The following is an 18613-nucleotide window of genomic DNA, read 5'->3' as shown; positions in this document are numbered from 1 at the left end:
CACATGGAAAGAAGAAAGAGGGCTGCACATGGAATGTTGTGAGAGTGTGAAACTTAGTATATCTGACGTTCAGTGGATGTACCAAGCATCATTCTTCATCCTTTCAATCAATCAACAAATAATTACTGAGCTGCACCTAGTACCAGACAATGTGCTAGATGCTCGTGTTATACAAAACAGACACAATCACTGCCCTCACTGAGCTTATAGGCCAGTGAGAGAAAATAATAACCATAATAACATGTAAGATAAATGAATATGTTGTCAAAAATTATGAATGTGATAAATGCCAAGAAGATAAAAGAACTTTAGTGGGAATAAAGATAATATTGGCAGGAGGATATGGTGTAACTACAGAGTGTTTTGCATGCCAGATAAAGGACTTTCGATTTGATGGACAGGTAAGGACACTTAGGACACTTAGATTCCTAAGTAGGACAACAAGTTTTATGGGCTTCAACGTCATCTGTAAAATAAGAGATTTAAGGTGATTTTCAAAAGTGCTTCCAGGTCTGGCATCCTATGATCTTATCACAAATAATCATTCAAGAAAGATTTTGACTAGAGGCCGAGGCGGAAATGGGGGTGGATCAGATATGGATTCTGTTGCTAGCCGGTAGTGGTGGTGACACTGGAACATATGGCAGAATGCTGGGCAATCAGTGGTCTGTAAGGAGGATGCTAGGAGACTGAATGAGGAGATTTATGAGCATCAAATGGATGGAGTATGTAGAAGTCCTTTGAAAACATAATGGCCTGTATGAGTGTGCCATTATTCACAAAGCTGACCCTCTTGTAGTGCATATATATATATACATGAGCTTATCTTAGAGATTTTCGACTATAAAGAGCTTTATAAATCCGAGAAGTTATTTTTACAGAACAAAAAGAGTTCGTGATAGTGCTTTGAAGTCAGCAAGCTAAGTAGCTCTAAGTAGGCTTAGTCCTCTAGACAGAAATTCTCAAGGGCCACAGGCATATCAGAATCTCCAGCGAAGTAGAAAGGCACAGTTTGGAAAAGTAAATTCTATTTTATTATTTATTTATATTATTTATAGTGGTTATTTTATTAACTACTATTTTAGAATAATTCTAATTTCAGTAAATATAGTTATAATCTATTTTTAGAGTTTGCTGAGCCATTAAAAACAGCATTATTGAGGTAAAATTGATATACAACAAACTGCACATAAAGTGTACAATTTTATGTTTTGAAATATATATGCACCCATAACACCATCACCACAGGCTAGATCATGAAGCACTTTCATTACTTCCAAAAGTTTTCTTTTCTTCCTCCCCAAGGCCCCAGTACATAGTTGTATATCCTAGTTGAAAGTCCTTATTCTAGTTCTTCTATGTGGGACGCTGCCACAGCATGGCCTGATGAGTGGTGTGTAGGTCTGCACCCAGGATCCCAACTGGGGAACCCCAGGCCACTGAAGCAGAGCACGCAAACTTAACCACTATGCCACCTGCTCAGCCACCCACTTCCAAAAGTTTACTGGTGCTTCCTGTACTCTCTTGCTCTTTTTCCCTCCCCTCACCCCCAGACAAAAACTAATGTGCTTTCTGTCAATACATCTTAGTTTGTATTTTTCAGATTTTATATAGATGAAATCATACAGTATGACCTCTTATCTTGTCTGGCTTATTTCTCTTAGCATAACTATTTTAGGATTTATCTATGTTGTTTTATATATTAATAGTTCATTTCTTTTATATTGCTGAGTAGTATTCCATTGTATACATATATCGCAATTTGTTTATCCATTTACTTGTTGATGGAGAATTCGAGTTGTTCTACAGTTTAGCTATTATAAATAAAGCTGGTCTATGTGAATAAGTTTTCGTAGAAACATATGCTTTCCTTTCTCTTAGGTAACTACCTAGGAGTGGAAAGACCAAATCATATGGCAGATGTATGTTTAATTTTTTAAGACACTGACAAATTGTTTGCCAAAGGGGTTGTACCATTTTACATTCCTCTCAAAAACTATATAAGAGTTCTGCCTCCTCACCAGCACTTAGTATGGTCAATTTTTAAATTTTAGTCATCCTAATAGGTAGGTAATTATACCTCATTGCGGTTTTAGTTTCTGAATTTTCTTCCCCTTGTGATTAATGATATTGACAACCTTTTCACGTGCTTATTTATCATCTAAATATCTTCTCTTGTGAAGTTGCTGTTCAAATCTTTTGCTTACTTTTTATTGTCATTATTTCTTATTATTGCATTTTGAGACTTCTTTATTTTAGCTATGAGTTCTGTACCTTCTTTGTGATTTTCAAATGATTTCTCCCAGTCTACAGACTGTATTTTCATTCTCTTAGCAGTGTCTCTTAAAGAGCAAATGGTTCAAATTTTGATAAAGTCCAGTTTATCAATGTGTTCTTTTAGGGTTCACGTGTTTTGTGCCTATTTAAGAAATCGTTGCCTAACTTAAGTTTATGAAATTTTTCTCTACATTTTCTTCTACAAATGTATACTTTTAAGTAGTACATTTAGGTCTATGATCCATTTTGAGTTTACTTTTGTATATGGGGCGAAGTAGGAGTCAGTCTTCTTTTTTGTTACACATATATCCAATTTTTTCAGCTCCATTTGTTGATAATTTATTTTGAAATTTTAAGTACCATTAAGGAGGACATTGATTTTGTTTTTGTTTATCAAAATGAGAATGGGGTAGAGAGTATTGAAATACACTAGTCTAGTTCATGGAAGAAATTTTTAGTGCCATGTCACTACTTACTAACATTCACTACTAAATGAAAAAAGTGGCCACTGTCTTATTTATTTTAAATATTCCTTCTTTCTCAGCCTGTAGTCTTGTCTAAAAATTGACTTTTCTAAAATTACCGAGATCTAATGTACTATTAATGTATAAATATTACATTTATTTTGGTTTGATAAAACTTTATAATAAAACCATAATCAGTCTGTTTGTTAGCTCCTTTTGCTAATTCTTTTATTCGACCAAGTAATGAAAAACATCATTATATTCCTAGCAGGCACCAGGTTAGAAAGACAGATGGTTTCAAATAGCACAACTGCTAGGAGTACAGGCAGTGAGGTTGAGAGACAAAGAAACAGATGCAGTAATCAAACCCAGGAGGTATGATAACAGAACATTTATGTTCACCCACTCTGCTAGCTGATAGACAAGGACTGTATCAAGTTAAGGACTGTATCAAGTTTGAATAAAGGTTAAATAGAGAAAAATCAAAGCAGAACTGGGGAGACATTTATATTAAACATGAAATAGTATAATATAGTGTGGTATGGTATAGTATGATATGGTGTGGCATATTCTTTCTTTGAAAATCCCTACTTTTTAATATCTCCTCAACAGGCATGGTTGATCTCCATGATGTAAATTAAATTCTATTTTATATCATTATTATTCTGAGGCCTTGGAGTTAAAATAGTTACTGAGAACCACAATAGTAACTTGCGACTAAAGCCCTTTTCTCAGCATTGGCATTTTAAAACATTGATGGAGACGAATGGGAGGTTCTTGTCCCAGTAAGTCCCCAGAGTTTTTGTCTTTCCCTCAGTGCTTTCTTTCCCCCAAAAGACACCATCTGATATTGTGGGGCCATTTGCTGGCGCACTTGTGGGTTAGCCAGAAACACATCTTTCAACTAAGAGGTTGGCCATTCTGCAGGTTCTAGAAGTAAAGCCAAAGTGTTCCAGCTTAAAAGTCAGTAGAAGCTATAAGGCACCTTTCAGATCAATCATTCCCATGGTCTTCTTTAGGCTACTGTTAGCCTAGGCTCTACAGTATGCTGCAGCATTTACCTTTCAAGCTTCAATCTTGGCAATTTCCCTGGCTCTTTTCCAAACTGTAAAATCCTCTGCAACTATATGATTCCTTGGGCTCTAACATCTCATTACTGACATCTACGTGGATTCTGTAACTTTGTGCCTCGTGGTGAAACATGGGAAGAAGACCTACTCCCAAGCTTTGAGAATCACATTATGTAAGAGCCGGATGCTGCCAACGTTAATCCATAGTACCTCAGTGTGATGGGGCACCAGGGAACAGTTCTTCCCAAAGCTAGATAATAAATGAAAATTCATCCTTAGTGTTTGCAATTCAAATAGCCCATTCACCACCATCTGGACAACGCTCTATAATGTTCTCTAAGGCAAAATATTCTTTCAAAATTATTTGTGCAAAATAGCACAACCCAGCTTTTCTGTTATGAAAAGCTTGTCTTAGTAGTAATGTCCTTCTCCAAATAAAAAGTAAGTATAACCAGGTAAAAGCATTTTTGGTCTCTTCCTTTCTCATTTCATCTCTCTCTTTCTCTCTCGTCTTTGGAAAGCATTCATGGAGCCTGAAAACACAACTGTCATAAACATAGCGACCAGTTATACATTACCGTCACTCCCAATATCCAACACCCCTTGTTCACAGATATGGATGTGCAAAACTATACTCATTGCCCCATATGACTGAATTTGGTCAATGAAATACGAACAGAAATGACATATGTCCCTCTCAGCTGAAAAACCCCCATTGCACTTTCCTATCTCTACCTTTGCACTGGGGACCATGGAAGCATTGTGCAGAGATGGCCGACCCAACAGATGCAAGTGGCTTGGATTATTTTGTCATTGCATGGAGGAGAGCTACCTTGGACATTCATTTGGATGCACAGTGGACTTTGCATGAGCAAAATACACTTTGATTGTGTTGAGCCCCTGAGGTATAGGTGTTCTTAAATATCACAGCATTTTCAGGCCTACCTTAAGTAATAGAAATGGTGAGCATAAAGATGAAAGCTTATGTACTAAAGATAGTGCAGCAAAAATATTAAAATGGTCCTGCTCTCAAAAGCATTATCGAGCTTCAGTAGCAGCCCTGGATGTCGACTGCCTGCTCCCAGACTTCTTATTGAGTGGAAAAAAACCTATTAAAGTGACTTAGTCATTTTTATTCCCTATTGTTTTGTTTTGTATTTTGTAACTGAAAGTATTGCATGTATATATGTACATATATTTACTATATATATAAACTACGTATATATTTATATATATACAAACTATATATGTATATATATTCTACCTCTTCATGTTACTTAATAACACAATATAACACATGAATATTTATCTTATTATTCACTTGCTCCAGGACTCCTGACAGCTATCTTCATCCCAATGATGACCCAGACAAATAACGCGGGTCTGTATTGCCATTAGAGAATACATCAGGCTAGATGACCCTGACTGCATCACTGAAATTCAAGAAGTCTCTCCTTACTTCACAGTGTGATCTTTCCTGTTTTAAAATAGCCTTGCTTAATTTTTTTCACTAGGCTGAAGGCACAGAGAATAACAATTGCTCAACATCTGAAAACTCTGCACCTATTTGAATAATATTCTTCTGCAATGTGGAAAAGAAATCCACATTCTACTCTGTTTTATGCCAGATTGATGTGTGCTTTATTATTTTCACTAGATAAATGTAAGAACTATCAAAGGACAGACTTATCAAATGAAATAAACTATTTGTTCCTTTCTTTTCCTGTCTCAATGCCAACAGCTTTCAAGATTTAGTTTCCATTTATTAGAACAGATTGAAATTATTTATTGGAATTTCTCAACATTCTTTTATAAGCCCAATGAACAGGTGTAATTGTGTTTGGTAGATCAATCCATCCATTGCACCATGCCCTGAAAATATGCTGGGATTACCAAATAACAGCAAATAGCCTGGTTGTTTAATTACATCAAGTAAATCTATGACTCTTGGTTAGAAGTAATCAATTCAAAATGAAATAATAAATCTTACAAGTTGTACAATCTATCCAATTAGTTATATTTTCTTTTCCCAAACTCACATTTCAAATCAATGGGCATAAACTTACCACCTATACAACCTACTGATAGAATCTTATCAACATAATGCATATTAGTGTCTATATTATTAAAATTCTACTAAATCCTAAAATGGAGAGGACAGGCATGAATAATCATTTAACAGTAATTCTAATAATGAACTTTTCCATTGCAATGGGAAATTCTATTATTTTATTTTTATTTCTGCAAAAAAGAAGTACTTTGAAGTATCCTATTCAATCATGTGTATATCCGTGTAATATTTCAATGTTTTCATTACTGAGATGCAAGAGTGTACATCTTTCTTTCTCTTATGATCTTTTATAGTAAAAAAGCACTGCATAAAATCCAAAACATACCATTCAATTCAACAAATATATATTGAGAACTGATTAGTAACCAGCACCAGGATCTTTAATGCTCCCCAGGTAATCTTGATATTGGCATCACCTATCCAGATCCATTGAATTCTTCCATTTAATTAAATCAACCAAATCACTTTTATGAGAATATATTCTACTTCTTCACTACTGCTAATCTGTGGACTTTCCAGGAATAGTAATGTTTGCTTTATAGACAGATGTCTTAGCCCGTTCCTTTTACGTAGTAGGTATCTCAAAAGCACTTGTAGAAATAAAAATGAATTGATGTCATTTTATGTTAATATCTAAATGATAAGGAGGAAATTTTAAAAGAGAAACAACATGGTGGCTAATGATTCCAATTTCTAGGGCTAGCTCTTTAGATTGAGGGAGTAAGTATCAAAAGATACAAGTAAGGAAATATTTTTAACGTGATTCTTCAAGAACACTCTGAGCTTAGCATTAATACCCACGGTTGCCTTATGTGTTGAGCAAACTCTCCAGCCAGGAATTGTTTAATGATATTATCCTCCAACAACAACTCTAAAACATGAGTTAATAAATTGAAGAAAATTTTTAAAAAGCCCAAATGTTCATTGATGGATGAATAGATAAAGAAAATGTGATATATATACACAATGGAATATTATTCAGCTGTTAAAAAAACAGAAGGAAATCTTGCCCTTTGTGACAACATGGATAAAACTTGAGGGCATTATGCTAAGTGAAATAAGTCAGACAAATACAAATAAGATAGACAAATCCTTTACGATCTCATCTATATGTGGAATCTAAAAAATGCTGAACTCAGAGAAACAGAGAGTAGAATGGTGGTTGCCAGGGGCTGAGGGGTGGGGGAAAGGGGAGACATTGGTCAAAGGATACAAACTTCCAATTATAAGATGAATAAACTCTGGTGTACAGCAGGGTGATTTCAGTTAACAATACTGTATAACAAGATTGTATCATATACTTGAAACTTGCTAAGAGAGCAGATCTTAAATGTTCTCACCACATAAAGCCAAAAAAATAAGTCCTGAAATCATGATAATGGTTACCTTTGGAGAAAAAGGAGGGGGCATGAAAAAGGTTTCTATTGTCTCGACAATGTTTTATTTCTTGACATAGGTGGCACTTCATTGGGTGTATTTACTTTATGGTAATTAACTGCACAATCATTATTCTATACTTTGTGAATGAACAATTTTAGTTTCTAAATTTTATCTTAAAAGAGGATATAGAAAAATAAACATTTTAAAGATGAAAGATGATAAGTTCAGTTTTAGATACGTTGAAAGTGAAGTGCCAGTCACAGAGGTGCCCAGTAAATAATTAGATACACACTCTTTGAGTTCAGGGAAATACACTAGGTTAGAGATTAAGATTTTTAGAGTTCACGAAATAGTTCCATTAGAACTCATAAAATGGTTAAGAATTTGTGATTACAAAGCACGACCAGAACAAAGCCTTGGAATGCAGTCAAGACAAGCAATTAGCTAAAAAGGACCTTTTGTTTGGTGCTATCCTCTGTGCATCTCCTAGAATCATCAGAAGGCAAGATGAGTAGTCAGGCACAAAAATTCACCCAGTTGAGGGGAATGACCCAACGTAGTTTTCAATGTTTAACTCTTGTGGACAAATCTTGTAAGTGTAGTTGTAGAACACATGGAAAGAGAAATTTCTGAAGAAGCTGGGATTGGTAAACACTGCTGTGTTAGATGCCGTGATGCACTACCTAGATCCCCTTCAGAATTGAAGGACATATTTCGCCAGCATCTGGCAGTGCTGTGGGTGGACAGCCCTGAGCTTTTAACCCTCTTCAAGGATTTTCCTAGTGGGAGAGAGCTCTCACTCAGGTTCACACCTCCTTCCCAACATCTGTGTACAATGACTGATCAGTGTAAAGCTCCAGTCTTCACGCCCTAACTCAGAACAACTCTGAAGAATCATCTCAGCTTCAGAACGCCACATAGGGCTGGCTTAGGCCTCCAATGAGATTGCACCACAGCTCAGCTGTGCCTTCTGCCCAATCATCTTCCTTCTCTCAACAGGTGTTGATCCCCAAGAACCCTCTGCATGCTCATCTGCATCTCAGATTCTGCTTTCCAAGGAGCCTAAATTGTGACAATTGCCTAAAGCTGCAGAAATATGGAATAAAAATATATTTTTAAATTTAGCCACAAAGTAGTCTTTAACGAGGTTTTAGAGCACGGTTTCAGCGGTGTAATGGTATGTAAAGAAGCCTTGTCAAACTGTACCGGAGAGTGAGTGAGATTTGAAGAACCCCATTCGTCAAATACAGGCGGTTTCTACAAGCATATGATTCTGTAAAGACAATGAAGTAATAACAATGTTTCATTAGAAAGATGTAAGATCAATGTGTATTTTTTCCTTTGAGGAAGATTAACCCTGAGCTAACTGCCGCCAATCCTCCCCTTTTTGCTGAGGAAGGCTGGCCCTGCGCTAACATTCATGCCCATCTTCCTCTACTTTATATGTGGGGCACCTACCACAGCATGGCTTGCCAAGTGGTGTCATGTCCACACCCGAGACCTGAACTGGCGAACCCCCGGTCGGTGAAGCAGAACGTGCACACCCAACCGCTGCGCCACCAGGCCGGCTCTCAATGTGTATTTTTTTTTCTTTGGGGTAGTTTGAATATATTTATGTCCTGAGGTGAGAGAGGCAGAGAAAATGTAAATGGAAAAAGTCAAGTATCAGGATACACAGCAGGATGTGAATGGAGTTTTACCCCTAAAGAGGCACAATGTTGTGGAATCCAGAGAATAGTGTAAGGGGATAAAACTTAGATAGAATGAAGGAACTGTTATATCACAGAAGGAAGAAATGGAGATAAAGACAGATATAGCTACAGTTAAGTATATAGAAGAGATAGGTAGTTTAGAAATTTCTTATCTAATTGGTTTATTTTCCCTGTGGTGAAAAAAAGAGGCAAAAGCTCCCTGAGGGGTGTTGGGAGTTGGGGAGAAGGGTATGGTTGGGTGATTTTTAATTTTTTTAGCTACCCAAGTCAAGAATGGAATAAGGCAAATACTTACATCAGTCTAAGTGTGCAGTTTAGTGCAGGGAGAGCAATAAAGTTGCAAGTGGGCAAGGGGATGGAGGTTGCTTATAACTGTGAATTTAAAATTATGGACTAAGAATTCCATACTGAATAAACAAAAATATCAAGGAAGGAGGGGTCGCTAGACCGAAAGCAAAGAAAGGGAGGGAGTTAAGCACTATTAGTAAAGCAATTTCTGAGGTAGGATAATGGGAACAAGAGTGCTTGAAATTAGAAAGATACAGTCAGAAATGGAGTTATTGTGGGAAGCAAAAAACAAGAGAGCTTGAGTTTGAAAGACTGCAGTCAGAATGTGATATGGTAATTAGATACTACAGAAGCACAGTGATTCCAGGTGAAACAAGATCCAGGGCATTGTGCATTTATAGAATGAAGGTCACAAGAATTGAGCATGTTAAAGAACAGAGAGAGAGAATCTTGGATAGGTCACCTTCAAATTGTTGAAACCATTGCAGGATCAGGATAGGACGAAATATTTTACCAAACTGTGAATTTCAAACTTAAAACTAGAATTACCATGTGATCCAGCAGTTCTGCTTCTGGGTATATACCCCAAAGAATTGAAAGCAGGGTCTCAAAGAGATAGTTGTATGCCTATGTTCATAGCAGCATTATTCACAAGAGCCAAAGAAGGAAGCAACCCAAGTGTCCATAAACGGATGAGTGGGTGAGCAAAATGTGCTCCATACATGCAGTGGAATATTATTCAGCCTTAAAAAGAAAGGACATTCTGACATATGCTACAACATAGATGACGTTCAGAATATTATGCCAAGTGAAATAAGTCAGTCATAAGAGGACAAAGAGTGCCAGGGGATAAAAGGAAAGAAATGGGGACTTTTTATTTAATAGGTATGGAATGTCAGTTGGTATGATTAAAAAATTCTAGAGATGGATGGTTATGTCGGTTGCAAAACGATGTGAATGTACTTAATACCACTGAACTTTATACTTAAAAAAATGGCTAAAATGGTATCATGTATCTTTTACCACATTTTAAAAAATCAGTAATAAAAAGTAAACAAAACAAAACTGTGAGTTTATTGTCAATACATTCAATGAATATATGGTTAAGACCAGAAGGTTGATAGATGGGAACGATGAAATGATGAGCTGTCATAGTCAGTGATATAGCTGGAGGGAAACATTAACTTCCAGGATTCCAGGAGATATGCATTTCTAGCATTTTGGCTCTAGAAACATGCTGACTCGTGTTCTGATCCAGTGGTACTGGAAGAACGGACAGTATTCTATTAAAATGACTGCAGTCTGAAGAAAATGAGAAAAGGACAATCAATAAACAGTACGAAGATATATGGAAATTTGTGTGTTGAGGAATAGAGATCCAGAGAGTAAGGAGAGGAGCAGACAGTTGGGACATGGGGAAAGGAAGCTCTGAACAGTCTGGGAATGAGAGTCCAGAGAGGATCTGACTATAATAACTTGAATTGGAGCGATAACAAGGATGACAGATCTGTGATATACAGTTGGGTTAACTGGCTTCACAAATTCTGAATAGAACCCTGGTATGTTATTTATTCAGTGTTGGCATAAGTTAAGGTCCTTGTAGTAGCAGGGTTATAGTGATACTAAGAGCCACTAAATATCTACATATTTGTTGCATTGAATTTGTTGTATCTCTGAAATGATAACATCTTAATCTAATCATAATAGAGCTTTACATTAGGATTAAAAAGGGGTAATAGATACCAGTCACTTTAGCTGTTTGATACATTTCTCTATAATTTACCTATGTATCTATCTCCCTATCTGTCTACTTAAGGCAGTGCTGTTTTAAGCAGTCCATCTTCATAAATCAGTTAATTCGCGTTTAATATAATTACAGATATATTCAGGTTTAAATATACTATCTTATGACTGTTTCTGTATTTGTCTCATGTTCTATATGCACAAATCTCTCCTTTCTTAACTTGTCTTGGGTAAATTAATTATTAATGTATTGTTCTATTTTCTCTCAATTATTTTATTATTTATACATCCTCATTTTTTTCTTTTAGTCATTACACTAGTATTATGGACTATTTTATATAATAATTCCATTATTTCCATGTATCTTAATTCTCTATATGTTTTGGATGACACAACAAATTATTATTATTGTTTTATACTATCAATATTTTATGAGATGTTCCCACATGGATACCTCTGTCCATTCTTGATTCCATCCTACATCTCTAAGTTTATTACTGGAAGTCATCTTCCTTCTGCTTGAAATACATTTTAGGTAAGTGTGTGTGTTTGTGTGCGCACGCAACTCATCATTAAAATTTCATAGTTATTGTTTCTCTAAAAAGCTCTTTATGCAAACTTCATTTCAAAATTTTTTTTCAGAATAAACAATTCCTTTGGTTTCCATATTTGTGTTGAAAAAGCAGTGAATCTTTTTCTTGTTCTTTTGAAGATTATACTTTCTCTTCCTTTGGCTGCTTTTAGGATTTTATGGTGTTCTTTACATCTATCTTGAACAGTTTGATTATGTTGCACTTCTTGAATCTGTGGCTTGATGTATTTTCTGTTTTGGAAAATTCTCTTTCATTATTTATTCTATTATCTACCTTGTTCTCACTCTCCTATTCTTCTAGGATTCCAATGATACATATATATTAGACATTTTACTTTCTCCCTATATTTTTACGTTCTTTTCTGCATTTTCCATTATTTTTTATTGGCATTCTTCAGTAAGCATATTTTCTTCTATCATATCATTCAATCTACTAATTCTCTTCAACTGTTTTTACTCTGCTGTGAAACCCATCTGTTGAGTTAATTTGTCATTTCATTTTTTTAGTACTAGAATTTTTCTTGTGTCCAGTTCTTTAGAATAATTTTGCATTATTTCTTTCTTTTCTTTAATATTTCACTCAGCTTTTTTTTTTTTTTTTTTTTGCTGAGGAAGATTTTCTCTCAGCTAACATCTGTCCCCAGTTTTCTTCTTTTCATTTGCTTGAGGAAGATTCTCACAAACTAACATCTGTTGCCAATCTTCCTCTGTTTTGTATATGGGTCACCACAAACATGGCCACTGACGAGTGGTGTAGGTCCATGCTGAGGAACTGAACCCAGGCTACTGAAGCACAGCATACTGAACTTAACCACGAGGCCACCAGGCCGGCCCATCATTCAGCTTTTTAAAAATTTCATTTCAGATACCTGTGAGTCTCCTTTCCTTTTTATTTTGGTCAGTTCTTATCCATTCTTAATCTTAGTTGTTATAAATGATTGCTGAATGCTATAGAAAATGCATAGGGATTTAAAGCTCTGGATGATCTAGAGAAGGATATACTCTTGGTTTTTGTCTTTCAGATTAAGGATGCAGCTCCTTTGTATAATTAAGGCTGAAATGATTCAAAACTGGGATTCAGTCTTTGTGTGGTCTATTTTCAGTCCAAATTTACTCCTAGGCTGCAGCCCTTTTGGGTGCTTGGTGAATGCCTGACATTTTCACCAGGGAACTTCTTCTCTGGCAGGTCTTGAATTCATTTTTTTTTTTTTTTGAGGAAGATTAGCCCTGAGCTAACATCCATGCCCATCTTCCTCTACTTTATATGTGGAATGCCTGCCACAGCATGGCTTGATAAGCAGTGTGTAGGTCTGTGCCCGGGATCGGAACCAGCAAATCCTGGGCTCCCAAGGCAGAACATGTAAACTTAACTGCTGTGCCGCCAGGCCAGCCCCCTGAATTCATTTTTTATTCCCCAAGATCCATAATTCCTCTAAGAGTTCGGCTTCATTTCTGTAATTCTCAGCTCTAGCTTTTCTTCCCTCAGCTTCTTTATATTTCAACCACTGCTTTCTCACAGATCAAGGGCACATCCACATCAATGCATAGTCTCAATCCTCAGAATTTTCTACTTTTTCAGGTCTTGACACTACAAATCCTAGCTTCCTTGATGAATCTGTGATGCCTTAAAATATTAGATTTTCTAGTTGTTCTTAGCAGGTGAGTTGGCTTAAAATAGCTAGTCATTTTGCAGTATCAGAACTTCCTTCCTCTGTATTATTTCAGTAATTTTTTTCTCTCAATAAATGGTACTACACTGAATTTTTTCCGAAACCAGAAAAATTAGGAATCATGTTTGTATTTGCTTTGCCCTGCCCTTTATTTCTCCACTAAATCAATAAATTCTATCAAGTCCATTTCTTTGATACCTTTCAATTCTACCCCCTCCCCTCCCTCCTCAGCATCCTCATGACCATTGGATAGCACCCTTAATTTCTCAACGGGATTAAGAATGCACCCTTCTAAGTCATCTCCCTATCTTGATTTTTGTTTTATTTTTACCCTGCCACTCAGAATGTTTGTCTTAAACTTCAGTTCTTATTGTGTAATCCCCTGCTTAAATTCTTTCAAACTATCCTCATAACATTCAAGATAAATTAAAAATCCTTTAACATGATACATGATATTCTTCATGAACTGATATGTGTTCATCTCAGCTATGTCAGCTCTCATGCTTCCATGCGTACTGTGTATGTTTCTGCCACACTCAATTAGTCTAAGTTCCTGAAAACACCATACCCCTGACTTTGTGTACATTCTCCCCCAGTGTTTTTAAAGGACAGATTTTGGTATTTGGTCCTCAAGAATGACTTCTCTGATCAATACCCACTCTCCTTCTGCCTCCCAGGTATACCTGGGTGTCCTGTCCCAGCTCTTCCTCAAACTACTTAAAGATCAGGAAGAAAAGAATATGAAAGAAAGTATTTGTTTATAAATAGATATATGATACATATAGCTGAGATATAGTAAGTGGGGGAGAGAGAGGTATAGTAAGCTCAGAGATGGACAAAAATTAAAAATATGGGTGGAAGATGCTTAAAGCACTTTTAAAGTGCCATGGAAATCTCTGGAAGGTTTATGCAGGGCATTAACACAATCTCCAAAACTAGGTTGCAGCTGGCATATAGTACACTTCAATATTCTTGAATTGAATGAATCATTTGACTAATTTATTATTGAGTTGAATACAGGTTATATGCAAATATTCTATCAAATATTGCAACGGACATAAAAATGAGCACAGTCCTAAAGGCCCTCATGTTTCACTAGTGCGCTCATAACATGAACACAAATATATTTTATGTATACAAATATTCAAGTTCAATTGTGAAGGTGAAATACATTAAAAAGGCCATAGCTTTTAAAGGAAGAAACATTCATATTCTAATGAGAGAGATTTAAAGAAATAAAAAACTGTTGTGAAACAGTTGTCTTTAAAATACTTGGAAAAATATCTCAAATCTGCAAACATTTGTTGAAATCAGTGTAATGATATCCTGAATACCTCTTACCTAGGACCTAGGTTCACCAACTTAACCTTTTGGCATATCCTTCTTCTTTTTCATCTTAGAAGTCTTAATACTTTGCTGGACTTCTGAGAGTAAGTTGCAGATGTCATAACCCTTCAACCTAAATGCTTGAGCACATATCTACCTCAAACAGGATATACTCCCACAGGAACACAGCACAGTTAGGAAATCCAGAAAATTCAGCATTACTATAATACTATTACCTAATACATAGTCCATTTTGAACCTTCACAAATTGTTCCAGTTCTGTCTTTAATTGGATTTTTTTCAGCCAGGATCCAATCAAGGACCATACATTTCATTTAGTTTTCACATCTTTATAGTCTCTTTCAATTTGGAACAGTTTTCAGTAATTCTTTTCTCTTTCATAGATTGTCAGTTTTAAAGAGTACAGGCTTGTGTGTATGTGTAACTCTGATTGTTTCATCATGACTGCATTCAAGCTATAAATTTTGAGTAAGATTATCACATTCTGGCAGGTGGGATTTTATACAAGTTTTGAAAGATGGAAAACATTTATATAGAGAGAAGCGTGGCACAGAAGATACTTAGAACTAGGAAATAAACTGAAGAGTTTTAACCCTCATTTAAGGCTCTTACCACTAAGTATAGATGCTGTGCATGGCTTACTTATGGCCTGAGATTTTTTCTTTTGATTAATGTGAAATTATTAAAAATTAGATGTGTCAAATAGAAGGTTTGAATTCCATGCTTTCAGAAGATAGATTTAGGTATGATGTAGATAGAGCTGGTTCCCTAAAGAAAACATTTAACACTAGTCCCTAGTTAATTGAAGCTATAGGGCACCTCTAGTCTCTCAGAAATTCAGTTTTAACCTTTAAGGTATTTATGCTTTTTGATAGGGGAAAACGGAGTAATTTTGTCTTTGGAGCAAAGAAGCTATATCCAGTAATAAAGCAGGCCTCAACAAACTAATTATAAACATCTGCAATTTCGGAACATTTTAATTGAGAAGAACGTGGTATCTTTACTGGATATTACAGAATCACAGAAGCATAAAATAGTCACATTTTTGTAGACCATCCCCTTATTTGTTAGATAAAGAAAACCTAGAGAGAAGATAATTTGCCCAAATTTACAGAACTGGAAAGAGATGTAGATTAATCTCTTATCTAGGATTCTCAATCCATTGCTCAACTGACAGACCCCTAGAATATGCTTGCAGAAATCACAGAACTGCTGCTTCATGGACAGCCTCTTGCCATGATGTCACATTGTTAGATCAGGCCTTTCACAGTTGGCCCCAGTCTCCCAATAGTAGTTAGTAATAGAATGGAGTGTGCCAGAAAAAAATCATAAACGCTTTATCAGAACCACTTTTTGCCTTATTTATCTTGACCTTCAAGTATTTACTTGTTTAAGTGGTCCATACCATGAAGTTTCTTTTCAGATCAGTGCCAAGTCTCAAATGCCACAGACCACAAGAGAAATCAATTTTTTCATGTGATTCCCCAAATATGAACTCAACAATACTTTTATCAGCCACGTTTCTAATCCATTAGCAATATTGACTTTGCCGTGAAATCAGAGTAATTCAATTTCAGATTATATTATAAACTGAATTTCTTATAGCTTTGCCTGCTAGTTTTACAGTAGTTAAGGCTATGTCAGGGTTTTCTTGCTGAAACTTTATATTTCAAAGTTTTGTAATCAGATATTAAAAAGAAAAAATAAAAGCCAATGGCTTTTGAGACTGCACTAGCGCCTGTGAGAAATCCATGTTGGGCTTCTTATTCAAAGAGACCCATATTGATGGGCAAGTCCCTCTGCTTAATAACTTTCACTATTAGATTGGCTATGGGTACCACAGAAACATTTTCCTAATGCTATAGAGGGGTCCATTGTTGGGTTTGTTCAGCCTCAGTATCAGATGGAAAGCTCTATGTGGTACTGTAAACAAAAGGCAGAAGACATGGTACAAGTCACCCAGTCCCTTACTACCTGTCTGACTATGGGCAAGTTACTTAATATTGTTGGGACTCAAGTTATTTAAAATAAAAAATGGGGTAAAATTTATCCTATCTTCCTGAAAGCAGGGGATTGGACCTTTTGAAATCTTTTCCAAATTCATATACGAGTGTAAGTTAAAATGAGGAGGCAGCTAATACATGGGATACCTGGGAGTAGGAGAGAGATTGCTACCTCCATCTCATATTTGAGACACATTAAAAAAAGATCATGCCCCAGAATATCCAATATGAGGCAGGCATCTGACTTAAAACATATTTATTTAAATTATCTCCCCAATAAACTGCAAATGAACATTGCTAGCTATTAATAACTTTGCATGAATATTCTGAAGACAGATCTGTATTAAATATACTTGAAAGGCCATGTACAGGAAATGGTCATAAAGGGAATTACTGGTCACTGATGGAAAGCTCCCTGAGGTCAGAGAGAATAGTGAACTAAGAAGACCGTGGAAGGCAGTGTTGAGAAAGTTGAGACTTACTGCCTAAGTCTGCTCAACATCACTAGTCCTCATTCATTTATACTTCATTCAACTTCACACAAATTTAAGCCCCTTATAGGCAAGGGAACATTCTGACATCATGCTGGGTTTAAATAAATAAGATGGCCTTCACGCATCCTAGAAATTTATGACTTAATGTCAAGGAAGCTATGTAAATTCTTATTAACAGTAATAGTTTCTATCTCTTCTACATTAACTAAGTGGCTAGCATGAATTTACATAATTCATATACAACAGCTAAATTAATAATCACAACAATCTCATGAGGGACTTAGCATATTCATTTCAGTGATAATGAAATGGAAGCTTATAGAGGAGAAATAACCTCATCAAGGTCATCTGTGCGCGGCAAATACAGTATCAGGGTCCAGTCTTCTGAAAGCCTGTACTCTTAAACTCCACTTTATCTAACCTCTCATATTTCAAGCTACACCTTTCCTAGGAGGATGGAACAAAAGAATTTATCCATCAGTGAAGCTGAGGAAAACATTCTGGAAGTAGAATCTCTAATGCTCAACATTCCGTAAGTGAGACCAACCGGTACAATCCAGTCAGTCTCTAAGCCCTGCAGTTTCTATTTCTAAACACCTATCATCTACTCATTTCTCTCTATCTCTAGAAACCCTACATTTGTCCACATCATTCTCTTGCTTTCATATGAACCACTGAACAATCTCATAGAAGCGCCTCCCCCTCTTGCAGACAATCCAGGTTGAGATCCTGATATATGCACTGAGTTGTTCAGAAACAAAAACTAATTAGAAGTCTCTGCAACATTATAGTTGACTGATTCCTAGTCTCTTTTAATTGAGCACGCTAAATAAAAGGTGCATCTTCTCAAAATAGGAGAACCCGAGGGGAAGTTTTCAGTTAAATTTTCAGCCACATCACCAGTCACTCGCCACTCTCTTAGCACCAGCCATTATGCCTTTCCTTAAATTCCTCAAACAGCTCGTCCTTCTTCCTGCCTTAGAACCAAGAAACGTGCCTTTCTGTTTTCTATACTTGGCCCCCAAGTGTAACTAATTCCTACTTTTCCTTCAGACTTCTGCTTAAACACTATTTTCTTTAGTCAGCCTTTCCTGACTTGACAGACTTAGTGAGGTTTTTCTTTTAGATACTCCCAGAGCATTTTATACGTCTGCTTGCCAACAATCATCGCAGAATCATAATTGTAATTCATTCACTCACAAAATATTTTTTAATGCTTATTATGTGCCAGGAACTATTTTAGAGTTCTGCTTAATCTATTAAAAAAAGACAACAAAATTTTATAGATAGATCAAATAAATGTAATGAGAAGAAAAAGCAGAAGTGGAGCAGGTTTGAAATCAATAATGATGAGTTGGGGAAGTGACTTGGAAATAGGTTGAGGAATTAAATAAAGTGGCAAGGGGTGACAAAGGTAGGCCCCATTTAAAAAGTGAGAATTTAGCTTGAAGAGGTGAAGACATCAGATGTGTACAGCTATGGGAAGAGCAGTCCAGGTAAAG

At 36.1% G+C, this 18613-nt stretch overlaps 1 long non-coding RNA gene across 1 annotated transcript in view; it reads right to left on the bottom strand.

The window, feature by feature from the left end:
• LOC139075620 (uncharacterized) overlaps window positions 1–17578 on the bottom strand; it is a 91398-nt gene extending 73820 nt beyond the window's left edge. The window contains exon 1 of the long non-coding RNA XR_011526226.1: window positions 17446–17578. This is a non-coding gene — a long non-coding RNA (uncharacterized lncRNA). The remainder of the gene's footprint in view (window positions 1–17445) is intronic.
• Window positions 17579–18613: the final 1035 nt, after the last annotated feature.

This window comes from Equus przewalskii, chromosome 14 (genome assembly GCF_037783145.1).
Source record: "Equus przewalskii isolate Varuska chromosome 14, EquPr2, whole genome shotgun sequence".
In the NCBI taxonomy this organism is placed as follows: Eukaryota; Metazoa; Chordata; class Mammalia; order Perissodactyla; family Equidae; genus Equus; species Equus przewalskii.
This window is presented reverse-complemented; position numbering and strand designations above follow the sequence as displayed.